A 15,395-nucleotide genomic window follows, 5' to 3' on the forward strand; every position below is an offset into this window, starting at 1 on the left:
TAATCCATTTATTAATCTAATTGACATTCATATTAATCACATAATATATTTCATTTCCATATTAAGGAAGCAGAATTTCATAGTTGAAATACATCCGAGTATAACATGATATAGCTTCAGCACTTAGCTACCCCATTACACAATTGCACCAGCACCAAGTTTCACATGCAACATCTAGAACCTTTCAAAATTAGCATCATAGATGGTACATAGACAGATGCATCTCATTTGGGAAACTGTTGAAGCAGAAGGTGAAAATTGAGCCTTCATTCATGTTGAAGGTCTTTGCAACTTTAGGTCAGTGCCTGTGGATGATTGACCGTCCATCCTTCGTCCTCTTCAGGAACACTTCAATATTGAACCATGGGTATTGTATGAAAACCTTCCTCGCCTCCTGACCATAGAGGTGGTTTGAGAGGTAATCATCAGTGAACTGCTTTGGAAAGGCCTGAAAAAAGGATGTTCATAAATATCTTCTCTAATTGGAAACGGGGCAAAGGAATAAAAAAGGCAAGGTATAATAGTTAGTACCATCTTGTAGTGAACTGATGTCTTCTTCATTGTGCAGACAAATATTTTATTGTTTTTTGTAGCTAATTTCTTTTATCCTAACAATCTTTCTGAGTTTCTTGACTTGATTGATATTCATGGACAACTCATTCCCCCATATGCAAAAAGGGTCGAACAGTGGGTCAAAACGTCTGGCAGTAGGACCTACATGTACAAGACCAAATTGTTAAAAATCTAAATATTAGAATGGTTCCTGCAATTGCACAATAATGTGCTATTAGACAATGGACCATGCACATGCTAACCTCGGTTGTAAACCTCAGTGCTTCCCATTGTTTCCCTGCAACACATATAAGGTAGTTAGTCAACAGGTTAAGTAAGGGTTCGCATGCAATCAGTAAAATATGTTGATGAAAAATAAGAACCTTGCAGATTCATCGGATTAATTCAAGCCACATGGAAAACCCATTTATCCAAACCAAGCATGATTAAGAACTAAGAAATATAGCACTTGTATATGTTTCTCATGTATTAAGTGCAGCCAAATTCGATTTATTTCTCACATGCACAACAATACAAAATTCTACCCACGACAATCTAACATCGCATTGCAGAATTGAACCAAGCAGTTAACTAAACACCACAACAAATGAACCAAACGTTAACTGAGCACCACATTGCACAATATAACATACTCCTAATAGAAGATCGGACAGTTAACCAAACCAAGCATGCTTAACAACTTGGAAATATAGCAATTGTATTTGTTTCTCATGTATTTAGTAAAGCCAAATTCGTTTTATTTCTCACATGGTATACAATAACAGAATGCACCCAAAACAATTGAACATCGCATTGCAGAATTGAACCAATTAGTTAACTAAACACCACAACAAATGAACCAAATGTTAACTGAGCACCACATTGCACAATATAGCATACTCCTAATAGAAGATCAAACAATACAAAATTGCACCCTGAAGAATTGAACATCACATTTGCAGAATTGAACCAAACAGATAACTGAAAATGACAACGAATTAACCAAACAGTTAATAAGTGAGCACCGCATTGCACAACATATAGAACATATACACTAGAGCAACAGATTGCATGGTAAAAGTAGATAGCACAGCTCACTAGAATTTTTAAGGAAAGGCAGTAACTAGCAAACTCAACATGGGTCCTTATAGTGAGCTAATAAGACAAGGTATGCCTCATCGTTGGACATATCGATGATGATTGGCTCCTTGGACATGGAAGAGGGTGAGGCCTTCGCATCGTGGGTGCCCTCGTCATAGTGGTGAGTTGCCTGAGCCGCTCCTGGTACTAACTTGCTGGCTCTCGAGATGAGGTAAGCATGTACACACTGAGAAAACACCTCATAGTCTTCGTCAAAGGCACCGAGGGTGGCCTCGAGAAAACGCCACGAGTTGTCGTTTAAAGCAGCCAACTGCGTTGTGGCGTCGGCGCGCGAGGTGTCGATGGTGGCCTCGACGGTGAGGTGCTCCTCCAAGATCCAGGGGTCAGCACGAATGGCAGCCATCGCGACCTCATCCGCGCGTGTGGCCATGATTTGCTTCACCGCTACCAAATGCTCCTTGAGATCCTGGCTATACTGCATGCACCATCGCTTAGGCGGCCCTTATTTGGTGGAGGGGTCAGTGATTTGGGTGGAAGGTGTCGCGCCGGTGGTCGGGGCATGTGGGATGTGGAAGGAGGAGGAGGATGGGGGTCGGGTGTGGATTACCTGCCTGGATAGGCGAGGCCGAGCAGCGTGAAAGAGGGTCGTCGGCGAGGAGGTGGCGCTGCAAGAAAGGAGTGAAGGTTTCAACTTGGAAAGGAAGGCGGAAACAGGGTAAATGTGGCTTTTGGTAAGGGGGAGGGGCGGGGAGGTAGATATTTCTGCGGAAACCAAAAATTTTGAATCGCTTCAGCGAAAAAAACTGGCGCGCAAAGTGTCATCATACGGTGCTCCAGGTTATTTTGTATTGCATCTCACACAGTTGGTGATAATAAACTGTGTGGGGTGTACATGATTTTTCATCTTGATTTGAATTACATAATGGGGTCACAACGGCAATGGACGGTGTTTGAATTGCTAGAACTTTTATCTGTAGCGAACATGCAACTATATGTGTGTCGTAAAATAATTGTAATTATTCAAGGTTCATTTGGACATTTTATACATTAAATTGGTTTTCTAGCCATTTCAGGTGCACAATTCAAAATTAAACTACATGCACATGCTTCGGTGCAACAACATGGGTTGTAAAATCATATATGTGTCCATGGGTTTATGCTTAGGTCCCATGTAAGAAATGGGGATGAATTTCAAACACCACGGCACCATGGCTCTCCGGCAAACGCTGAGGTACTTGCTTTTGTAATTATAGTAAATCCCAAACCTGTCTAAAATTCATGAACCTTGGCATGCTATCATGGTCATCAACATGCTAGGGTAAAAAATATTGTCCGATTTGGGGTAGGTTATGGTATAATCTTCTCACAAACCAGAGCTTCTCAGAAGAAGCCTCATGGTTCCATTAGGGAAATGTGTCACCTTTGTGGACAAAACGATATTCGTCTCCTCTTCATCCTTTCATTTTTTTCCTGGTGTCAACATAGAACAACACGAGTGTTGTGTCAGTTTTTTGGATTTTTCGGGGATCGCTTGGACATTTCTATACATTAACTGAGTTTTCTATGCATTCATGTGTATAATTCAAATTTGAACTACGTGCACATGCTCAAGTGCATATAAATTGGTTCAAATTGGAATGTGTATCCTTGGTTACATGCTTAAGTCCAATGCGAGAAATGAAGATGAATGTCAAACACCTTGCCACCGTCGCTCGGCCGCTAACATTGACATACATGGTTTTTAAATTCTAGTAAATTGAAAACGCATCTGAAATTTATGAAACTTGACATGCTAGCATGGAACAACATTAACATGTAGTGGTAAAAATATTTTCCGGGCAGGTTGGGGTATATAAGCTTCTCACAAACCAGAGCTTCTCACAACAACTCTCATGGTTACGGTAGGGAACGTTTCACCTTTTTGGACGAAACGATATTTGTTGCCTCTTCTTGATTTCAATTTTTTTCTAGTGTCAACATAGAACAACATGAGTGTTGTGTCAATTTTTGGAATTTTCCGGGCCTCATTTGGACATTTTTATACATTAACTAAGTATTCTACGTATTCCTGTGCATAATTCAAATTTGAACTACACGCACATGCTCTGATGCATATAAATTGGTTGAAAATTCAAATATGTGTCCTTGGTTGCATGCTTAGGTCCCATGCAAGAAATGGGAATGGATATCAAACACCCTGCCACCGTGACTCGGCCACAAACATTGAGATACCTTGTTTTTAAATTATAGTAAATCCAAAACTTGTCTGAATTTCATGAAACTTGGCATGCTATCATGGAGCAGCATCAACTTCCCATGGTAAAAAAATTGTCCCATTTGGGGTAGGTTTGGGTATAAGCTTCTCACAAACCAGAGCTTCTCACAACAAGCCTGATGGCTTCGGTAGGGAACATGCCACCTTTGGGGACGAATCGATATCCGTTGCCTCTTATTGCTTTCAAAAAAATTCTAGTGTCAAATTAGAACAACATGAGTGTTGTGTTAAATTTTGGAATTTTTCGGGGTCCGTTTGGACATTTTTATACATTAAATGGGTTTTCTAGGAATTTTATGTGGATAATTCATATTTGAACTACATGCACATGCTCCAGTGCATATAAATTGGATGAAAAAACAAATATGTGTCCTTGGGTGCATGCTTTAGGTCCCATGCAAGAAATGGGAATGAATTTCAAACACCCTACCACCGTCACTCGGTCGCAAACATTGAGATGCCTAGTTTTTAAATTCTAGTAAATCCAAAACTCGCCTGAAATTCACGAAACTTGGCATGCTATCATGGAGTGGCATCAACATGTCGTTGTAAAAAAGTTGTCCCATTTGGGGCAGATTTGGGTATAACCTTCTCACAAACTAGAGCTTCTCACAAGAAGCCTGATGATGAACGTGCCACCTTTGGGGACAAAACGATATCCGTTGCCTCTTATTGCTTTCAAAAAATCTCTAGTGTCAACATAGAACAACAAGAGTGTTGTGTTAAATTTTGGAATTTTTTGGGGTTCGTTTGGACATTTCTATACATTAACTAGGTTTTCTAGGCATTTTATGTGCACAATTCAAATTTGAACTACATGCACATGCTCCAGTTGCATATAAATTGGTTGAAAAATCAAACCTGTGTCCTTGGGTGCATGCTTAGGTCCCATGCTAGAAATGGGAATGGATTTCAAACACCAGGGCATTGTTGATTGTCGGCAAAACGTTGAGACACTTTGTTTTTAAATTCTAGTAAATCCAAAACTCGTCTGAAATTCAAACTTGGCATGCTATCATGGAATGGCACCCGACATGTTGTGGTATTTTTCGTGTCCATTTTGAGAGAAGGCGCACTCGAATAACAGCAAACAAAGGTATTTTGAAAAAATAGCTGCCACTTTAATATCTCAAACGTTTGTATAATTCAAATCGTGTGCGTTCGGTTAACCATTCATGTGACGCCACGTGCCTTGGTTTTAATGGCTATAGGAGGTGCCGTGCGGACAGCTGCTTGACTGAACGGGAGGCGTTCGAGCACAGTCCAATGCGCAGGCTCACCGAGAGGCCACCAGGAAGCGTGTGAGTTGTTCAACGCAGGATTTGTGCATCTCTTCAACGCAAACGGTTCAGATTGAATACGGTTTGCAAATTAAAGCCAGACTCTGGCGCTAAGCCAAGAGACACTACGATTTATCAAAATATGCAGCAAAAAATCACTAGCACTATCTAATTTTTGCAACTAAAATTCAGTAATTAAGAATAGATTTCATTCATAGATTAAGCAGTCGTTCTCACGGGGAAGCGAGATAGCCTTGGACCGCCACCCGCCACGCTCCCACTGGTCTTTATTAATGGCGCGGCCGAGCAGCCGCACCACCCCCCATCCTCGCCACACACACAATCCTCTCTCTCCGTCTGCATCCTTGATGCCGCTCTCAATCCTCAAAGCCGTCAGTGTATGAGGATGCCGCCGAAGCGCCCCATCGGAGGGAGTGGCGATGCCAGGGCTGATGAAGCACCGGAGCATTGCGTGAATATGGAGACAGAGGTTTCCGTTGCCACTGACGAGGTGGAGAACGAGGCTGCCAACAAGCGGAGGCGGGTCGATAAAGATCCGCAAACGCAAGCGACTACAGCAGGCCTAGGCTTCATCAGCAACCTCCCCGATGATATGTTGAGAGTCATCATATCCCTCCTCCCAATCAAATATGGGGCGAGGACAGCCGCCCTTTCCCGGAGGTGGCGCCTCCTATGGCTCCTCACCCCTGTCGATCTCCTCGATGCCCACGAGCTCTGCCATGGCTATCGCAAAAGCTTGGATGCGTTCTCCCACATCCTCAGCAGTCACCATGGCCCAATCAGGGGCCTTATAGTGGGAAAGTTATGTTCCAATGGCAAGGACCGAGCCAAGCTTGACGAGTGGTTCTGATCCCCCGCCATAGATCAGCTTGAGAAGCTCAGTTTTAATGATGGGCATATGCGCTCGCTGCCAACTTCCATGCTCCGCTTCACACCCACGTTGCGCCTCACCAAGTTCATGAACTGCCATCCCCCCTTAATGACACGCCCGCTCTTTTTCTACCACGACTGAAGCACCTTGAGCTCGTCGCCGTCTGCATCCTAAAGGATGACATGTAGTGCACGCTCCGTGTCTGTACTGCACTCGAGTTCCTTCATCTTCAGGCGATGAATTGTTCGAGTACCTTCCATGTCACCTCCAGGACTCTGTAGACTATTTATGTGTGTTGCTGGTGCTGCAATGAGAGATCACAAAAGGTGGACCACAATATGGTCATTGAGGACACACCTTCACTTGAGAGATTACTTGTAGTTGATCAACAAGCTCCAACAAGAATCAATGTCATTTCTGTGCCGAAATTGACAGTGGTGGGCTACTATTACTTTCAGGTACAACACTCGCCTTATACCTCTCCTTCTTGATATCAACATTATTTCCAATTTTGAAGATGTATGTACGTCTATCATCCAGCAAAGCTTCACCTAGATTCTGGGCACAGTGAAGGTCTTGGCGCTAGAATCTGTCGGCCCCAAACTGGACTAAGTTGTCAGTTGCCTAAGATGCTTTCTGTGCCTGAAGAAGCTGTATATCTAGGTGATGTTCCTTTCCTATTAAATGTTAACCATGAGGGAGTTTATTTTTTTGCACCTTTTCCCAAGTTTACAACTAATGACAATGTACTATGTTTTCTGAAGGAATTTTGGAGGATTTCAGGACATACACCCCCACCCCATATTGGTTGCTTGATTCATATGGTTACAATCCATAAGCATTTCTCCTTTGGATTCATCTGTACTAGTTTTCTTAGGGATTTTTTCATCCAATCCAACCTCTCGGGAAGAAGGCTACATGTTTCTAGATTGTAATCAAATGCCCATGTTAATCATGTCAGATCGAAGATGGCATGTTGGTGCATTTTACAAATCCTACAAACCAAATAGGCGTGTAGTAGTGTTCAAAACTGCATGTAGGCACCAACACGTTCTCTTCTTTTGCAGATAATAAGAGGCCCTGAGGTAAATAATCTTTATAACGACAATAACATCGAATGCCTGGATTTGCATCTCTCAAATATTACTTTGAACTCCTACCAAGGGACCTTACTGGAGATTACACTCACCAGGTTCTTTCTTGCCAGAGCAAGGGTGCTGAGGGTACTGAGGTTGAACACTCATTTAATTAGGAAAGATGAATGTTATGTTGATCAGAGCCGGCAGGTACTGCAGAATGGAAGAGGCTCCAAAAACGCTAAACTTCATATTGGAAGAGCATATGACACAGCAATTGTAAGTCATTTTGTCAAACCCATACATGACTTGTCAGCGGCTGATCCCTTTGCAGAAATGACGATGTTTGCAATGTATGAATTTGGGCATTGTAATCGTTGAATTTGAACCTTGCAATATTTATGGTATTTTCTATATAACGTAATGGGATTTTTAATTTGGTACTGAAATCATGTCACGTTACAAGTATGTATATGTTGTTCTTCTGTACACAGAGCATAGATGTTCTGCAGACAGAGCATATCACAACACACACGGACCGCATTAGGTAAGCCGTCAGCTGTGAATTCATCAATCGCAAACGGTTATATACCAGCAAGCGTTTAACCACATTTTGTCTTATTAGCCACGTATCACCGTGCCAGCCTCTGCTCGCGTCCCCCGGCAAGCTCTGCTCGCCATTAGGCGCCGCGGCGCACTCTGATCGCGTCAGTCGGCGCGCTCGGCTCGTGATTAGCTTTTCCATGCGTGTTCAATTGCTATATGCATATATATGATTGCTCGCCGTTGAGGCGACCGCGGAGCGCTCTGATCGCGTCCCTCCGTGCGTGCTCTGCCAGCAGTTGGGCGTGCGCACGATCACGCCGGGGGGCCCATATGCATGCGGTTGCGCCGTGCGTGTTGCCACGCGATGCAGTTACGTGCGGCACGATGGAGTTACACGCTACAAATTAGAACTACCATCAGGGCCTGCCGATATTCCAGGCCGTCCGGTTTCCCCTTTAATTCCCATGGCCATTATAACCTTAGTCTCTTCAACCTTTCGATCGCGCCCCACAACACAACAAGCACACCCACGATGACACTTAGAGAGGGGATGTCTAGCGGCGCTCCAATGGAGTTCAGCGAGCATAAAGTGGAGACCCACACGAGGGAGATGGATCTCTCGGTGGTTTACACCATCGACCCGGTCGTGGTGGATGACTACATCAACACCGTTGAGCAGTTGCTAGCTCGAGACAAGTACAAGGTGGTCGGCATCGACCTCTAGTACACCACTGGTCGTCCCAACATAGATCAAAAGGTTGCCATCGCCCAGTTGTGCGTGCACCATCATGTCCTCATCAACCACTATTGCATGGCCACAGAGCCTTGCGACCGTTTCACCAGGTTTGTCAATAGCACTGACTACATGTTCGCCATGGTGGAAACCACCGACTATGTAAAAGCGCTCAGGGTTATGGGCATGGCCTGCAAGAACCTTGTCGAAATACGTGAGCACTACAAGGTCTGGGGAAGCACGAAGGATTCCTTGGTAGAACTAGCCTTAGCCTTCATCAACCCATACTACGAAGGGATGAAGCAAGATGCCAACAGAACATGTCCCGTATCCTGGCACGGGGCCTGGATGCGGCAACTAGATGAACCTCACCCCAGGTTCAAGTCCAAGAGCGTGTAAACATGCTATGAGATGCATAGGTGGATCGTTGGCATAAGGAAGGGCCTTATTACGGAGATCGACGAGGCCGGATCGAGCCACAACCAGTGCAAGCGTCACAAGAAGTAGATGATGATCAGATGATCGTTTATCCTAGTTAATCATGCATGTGATATATAGTTTACTTTGATGTGTGGAAATGTTATGTGTGTAGTAGCCACCTATGTAATTATGCATGTAATAGTTTACTTTGGTGTGTGCAAATGCCATGGTTGTAGTAGCCACCTATGTAAGTGGATGTTTAATTTGGTTATGCAACCATGTCCTTATAAGTGTGTGTGTGTGTGTCTATATATGTGTTGTTGTTGTTGTTGTTGTTATGTATGCAATCCCATAGCACAACACACACACACACACACATCTTGTTAAGTTGAACCGTTTATGTTCTCTTGGCTCAACGTAAACAGTTCATCTGAGTGAACTGTATGCCGTATATCACACGCACCTTGACCTGGCTGACTGTTTCTTTTGTGTTGCCTAATCACAAACAGTTCATCCAAGTGAACTGTATGTTGTATATCGATCACACCTTCATCTAGCTGCCCATTTCTGTTCTTTTGCCTCGTCGCAAACAGTTCATTGAACTGAACCGTATGCCCCTCATCGCACACTCAACTCAATTCTGAACCGTGTTTGATGCATCCGTCATCGCAAACGTTTTGCATCTTTTTTGATGGGTTTTTTACATCAGCGTTTGTGATTATTGCATCGCACACAGTTTCGTCGAAGGGTCTCTGATCGTAGTGTCGTGTTAGCAGCATCCTGAAGTAGTGCGCGTGCCATAGGAGATGACATGTCGATGGATCTCTTCGGATCTATAGATGCTGTGCGATGCATCATCGGTTGGGGCAAGGGTGCGACGGAGGCGCCGGTTGGGGACGGGGGTGCGGCGCGGCGCCGGTTGGGGGAGGGGAGGCAGCACCGGAGCCGGTTGGGGGCGGGGGTTCGGCGCGGCGCTAGTTGGGTGCAGGGGTCCGACACGCAGGGGTGTGGCAGCACCGCCAATTGGGACGGGGTCGGTCGTGCGGGAGGTGAGCTGTCGGGGATAAGAGGTGTGGGGTGGGTTTGGGTTGTTGTAAGATCGGGCCTGTTTTTTCAACGAATTCAGGAGGATCCCATCGCCCCCTAAGGGAGTCCTGGATTAGGGGGTCTCCAGACAGCCGGACTATATCCTTTGGCCGGCCTGTTGGACTATGAAGATACAAGATTGAAGACTTCGTCCCGTGTCCGGATGGGACTTTCCTTGGCATGGAAGGCAAGCTTGTCAATACGGATATGTAGATCTCCTCCCTTGTAACCGACTCTGTGTAACCCTAGCCCCTCCGGTGTCTATATAAACCGGAGGGTTTAGTCCGTAGGACAACACACAATCATACCATAGGCTAGCTTCTAGGGTTTAGCCTCTACGATCTCGTGGTAGATCAACGCTTGTAATACTCATATCATCAATATCAATCAAGTAGGACGTAGGGTATTACCTCCATCAAGAGGGCCCGAACCTGAGTAAACATCGTGTCCCCTGCCTCCTGTTTCCATCCGCCTTAGACGCACAGTTCGGGACCCCCTAACCGAGATCCGCCGGTTTTGACACCGACATTGGTGCTTTCATTGAGAGTTCCACTGTGTCGTCACCATAAGGCTCGATGGCCCCTTCGATCATTGGTAACGATGCGGTCCAGGGTGAGGTTTTCCTCCCCGGACAGATCTTCGTATTTGGCGGCTTCGCACTGCGGGCCAATTCGCTTGGCCATCTGGAGCAGATCGAGAGCTACGCCCCTGGCCATCAGGTCAGGTTCGGAAAATTAAACTACACTGCCGACATCCGCGGAGACTTGATCTTCGACGGATTTGAGCCCATGTCAGGTGCGCCGCACGATCACGACGAGCATGATTTAGCTCTGTCGTCGGATAGTGTTCGGGAGATCACACCTACAACTACTCCGGCCTTCAATCTGGAGCAAACTACGCCATCCGAGGACGGAGGGATAGACCCCGCCACGGAGGCTGCACTCTCAGTGGCGATGGAGCCGGATACTGACTTCACCCCTTACGAGAGCCGTGTCGCCGAACCACTGGATTCGTCTCTGGCCACGGACTCCGAGCCACCTGCATCCGTGCCTATTGAATCCGACTGGGCGCCGATCATGGAGCTCACCTCCGCGGATATCTTTCAGCACTCGCCTTTCAGCGACTTGCTAAATTCATTAAGGTGTCTCTCCTTGTCAGGAGAACCTTCGCCGAACTATGTCCGGCTAGATTGGGATGCGGACGACGAAGAAATTCGCTGCCCACCCACCACCCACACTACAAAAAAAAGACACATCCGTGACATTTTGGGCCGACTGAAAAAAAATTTGTCATACCTATGACACTTCTATGACGATAATTGTGACAAAACCCGGTATCATCATAGATGTGGTGGGCTCCTACTTCTATGACAAAATTCATGACAGAAAATGGGCTTTTCATCCTGGGCAGGCCGGAGACACGGCTGCATGACATTCTTTGGGCCGTCCATGACGGAAAAAACCATGGTAGAAGCGAGGGGGAGGAAAATTTTGGGGAGTTCCCGATTACGGTGGGAGGTCGAGGGCCGAGCGATGTGCGTTTCTCTCGTACCCGTACTCGCGTGTGTGCGAGGCGTTGGCTCTAACTGAACCCGAGCGAGGCGTTGGGCTCTAACTGAACCCGAGTGATTGCACTGCAGGCTACGCGTTACTGAACCCGAGCGATCGATCGATGGCTGTTAACTGAACCCGATCGAGCGATTCCTTCGCTACTGCTGCTAACTGAAGCCGGTCGATTGGATGAACAGTGAGTGTTGCGGGGGGGTGGATGAACAGTGAGCGGTGGCGTTTCCTCTGGATGAACAGGACCCCGTGGTGTGGAGGGCTGGATGAACAGTAGACGATGGAGGGGTGCCCGTGGAGGGGTGGTTGAACAGGACCCCGTGGTGTGGAGGGCCGGATGAACAATAGACGGTGGAGGGGTGGTTGAACAGTAGCCGGTGGAGTAGCAAGCGGTGCAGGCTAGATGAACAGGAGCCCGTGGAGGCTGGAGGAGGTCGACGGTAGCCCGTGGAGGCTGGAGGAGGTCGACGGTGGAGATGAACAGTATCCCGTGGAGTCTCGTTTTGCGGCACGCCACACCCCTCCCGATGAACAGGACCCCCGTTTCGACCGTAGGAGGTCCGTTTCGTCTGTTTTGCGGTACGCCACACCCCTCCCGATCAACAGGACCCCCGTTTCGACCGTAGGAGGTCCGTTTCCTCCGTTCTGTGGTACGCCAGGCCTCGTTTCCAACGCCTATTCCGTCCAAACCCTCCCGATGAACACGACCACGCATTCCGTTCCGACCCAGCCGGTTGGCTCCCACGCGTTCCGTTGCCTCCCAATGAACACGACGCATTCCGTTGCCTCCCGATGAACACGACGCATTCCGTTGCCTCCCCATGAACACGACGCATTCCGTTGCCTCCCCATGAACGCGACGACGACGCTGTTTCTCCATTCCGACCCAGCCATGTACACGAGCCCTCGCCATACGTATGCGCGAGTAGGCGTTCGAGACCCCGCCCGTATGTACACATACGTGGCCGTATTTTCTTTCTTGCACCCTGGCCGCTGTACGTACGTGTACATGCTACGTGCGCGCCTCTACTATGACACATGCGCGCCTCTACATCCACCAGTATATATGTACGTACACGTTCGCGACCAGAATGACAACGCTACGTACGCTTCGACCAGGTGGGTCCCGACTGTCAGGCACTTCCTTGCGTGCGAAGATGTAGCTGGTGGGTCCCAGCAGTCAGGGGGGCGAATCGTTTTTTTTTGCCTGGACGCACTTCTTTGCGTGCGAAGATGTAGCTGGTGGGTCCCAGCAGTCAGGGGGCGAATCCTTTTTTTGCCCGGACGCACTTTCTTGCGTGCGAAGATGTAGCTGGTGGGTCCCAGCAGTCAGGGGGAAACGTTTTCTTTCGCGAAATACAATGGCCCATCCGGTGGGTCCCAGCTTTCAGGTGGAGGAATCATTATTTTCCGCGTAATAAGGAGGCACTTGCTGCGACCGTGGACCCAGCTGTCAGCCTCTCCATGTACAGTCCACGTCCAATGGAAGTCGTTCCTTGACCACGTTGACCACGCCGCACCGAGAGCACCAGGGCGGTGGACGACGGCGAGGCCTAGGAAGGGGACGACAAGGAGCCGGGGAAGACGCGACAGTGGAAGCCCGCGCGGAGGGGAGTACGAGGGTTCACTGGTTCGACTGCGGTGTGAGGCCGCCATCGCCGCAGGGCCTGGTTTGCGGTGGGAATAGTAGGGGGCGGTGAGGCCTCCGCGGCAGCACATCTGGCCACGGGAGGCAGGAGCATGCGACACGACCGGTGCTACTTTGGGCGGCTGGAGCAAGAAGACCAGAGGTTGACGAAGCACTACGGCCGTTGGATGGACATAGTACAGTCACTGGAGCTAGAATCGTTTATATTGAGTAAGTTGACAAAGCCCTCGGTCCCTGTCAACTTAGTAGGCCCACAAGTCAGCCTCCCACCAAGGTGGGTCCCAGCTAGCAGGGGGTATTCATTTTTTGTGCGTAATAAGGAGGGACTTCCGGTCGGTCCGAGCTGACAGTAGGGGGAACGTTTTTTTCTTGAAATACGGTGGCTCGTCGGGTGGGTCCCAGCAGTCAGTGGCAAACGTTTTTTCGCAAAATAACGGTGGGCATTTGGTGGGTCCCTGCTGTCATGTAGGGGAATATTTTTTTTCCGCGTAATAAGGAGGCACTTCCTTGCGGCTGCCGTGGACCCAGCTGTCAGCCTCTCCACGTACAGTATTCTTCTGATGGAATTCGGTCGTTGACCACATTGACCACGCCGCGCCGAGAACACCACGGCGGTGGACGACGGTGAGGCCTAGGAAGGGGACGACATGGAGCCGGAGAAGACGCGGCAGTGGATGCCCACGCGGAGAGGAGTACGAGGGTTCACTGGTTCGGCTGCGCTGCCGTTGCCGCAGAATAACATGGGGTGTGGGTGAGTGGAGTGGAGGGATGGCCTGGCCAGCGGTGGGAGTAGTATGGGGGCGGTGAGGCCTCCACGGCAGCATAGCCGGCCACGGGAGGCAGCAGCAGGCGGCACAACCGGCGCTGCTTTGGGCGGCTGGAGCAAGAAGACCAGAGGTTGAAGAAGCACTACGGCCGTTGGATGGGCATCGTACGGTCAGTCAAGCTAGAATCATGCATATTGACTAAGTTGACAAAGCCCTTCGTCCCCGTCAACTTAGTAGGCCCACTATACTGGGTCCCAGCTAGCAGGGAGAGTATTCATTTTTTTATGCGCAATAAGGAGGCACTTCCTTGCGTGCGAAGATATAGCTGGTGGGTCCGAGCTACCAGCGGCGGTAACGTTTTTTTGGCAAAATACAGAGGCCCTTTCGGTGGGTCCCAGATGTCAGGTGGAGGAATCATTATTTTGCATGTAATAAGGAGGCATTTCCTCGCGTGCGGCCGTGGACCCTGCTATCAGCCTCTCCACGCACAGTCCAGTTCAGATGCATGTCGGTCGTTGACCACATTGACCACGCCATGCCGAGAGCACCAGGGCGATGGACGATGGCGTGGCCTAGGAAGGGAACGACACGGAGGCAGGGAAGACTCGGCAGTTGTTTTCGTTTCCCACACGGAGGGGAGTACGACTGTACGAGGGTTTACTGGTTCATCTGTCGTCGCTGGAGAATAACAGCAGGTGTGGGTGAGTAGAGGGATGGTTAGGCCAGCGATGGGAGTATGGTGGGGCGGTGAGGCCTGCGCGGCGGCACAGCCGGCCGCGGGGAGGAGGGACCAGGCAGTCCCGCCGGCGCTTGTTTGAGCGGCTAGAGCAGGAAGAGCAGAGATTTAAGAAGCACGACGGCCGTTGGATGGACATCCAAGAGTATATAGGCCATCTGTGGAAAGCCTCAAATCTGTGGAAAACAGCATACACCCTATCTGCCATTATTTCAAATAATTTACAGCCTGTTTTCTAATTCTTGCGGATTTTTTTGGAGCCCATATTCTTTTTGTTAGCATTACAGCCCATATTTTGGCGACGGTTAAAAAATTATACGAAATTTGGCATATGTCGGTGCGGTCTGAACTGTTTTTAATCTCGAAATTTCGAGTCACATTCAGACTGATTTTAAAAATAAATGTATATCAATATAAAATCCAATAAATTGTCCACGCATAAAAATCAATGCAATTTAAAATCTCGGGATGAAAAAATATATTTGAAACTAATTACCGGTTTGATGTGTTTTAAAAATGTACAGCCCATTTCTCATTACTGATAGGCCATTTTCTCGGCCAGCCGAATGAAGCTCTCCTCGTCTTGAAAGATTTGCAGCCCAACAGGCCTGATAAAGCGACTTACTTAACAAATCACAAAAAAACTGGGCTAGCCATTTTCAGAAAGAAAAAAACTACTAGGCTGGTCTGTGGTAAACATAAAAGAAAAGGCTGTCTAGAC

Source organism: Triticum urartu, chromosome 5 (assembly GCF_003073215.2).
Source record: "Triticum urartu cultivar G1812 chromosome 5, Tu2.1, whole genome shotgun sequence".
Taxonomy (NCBI): domain Eukaryota; kingdom Viridiplantae; phylum Streptophyta; class Magnoliopsida; order Poales; family Poaceae; genus Triticum; species Triticum urartu.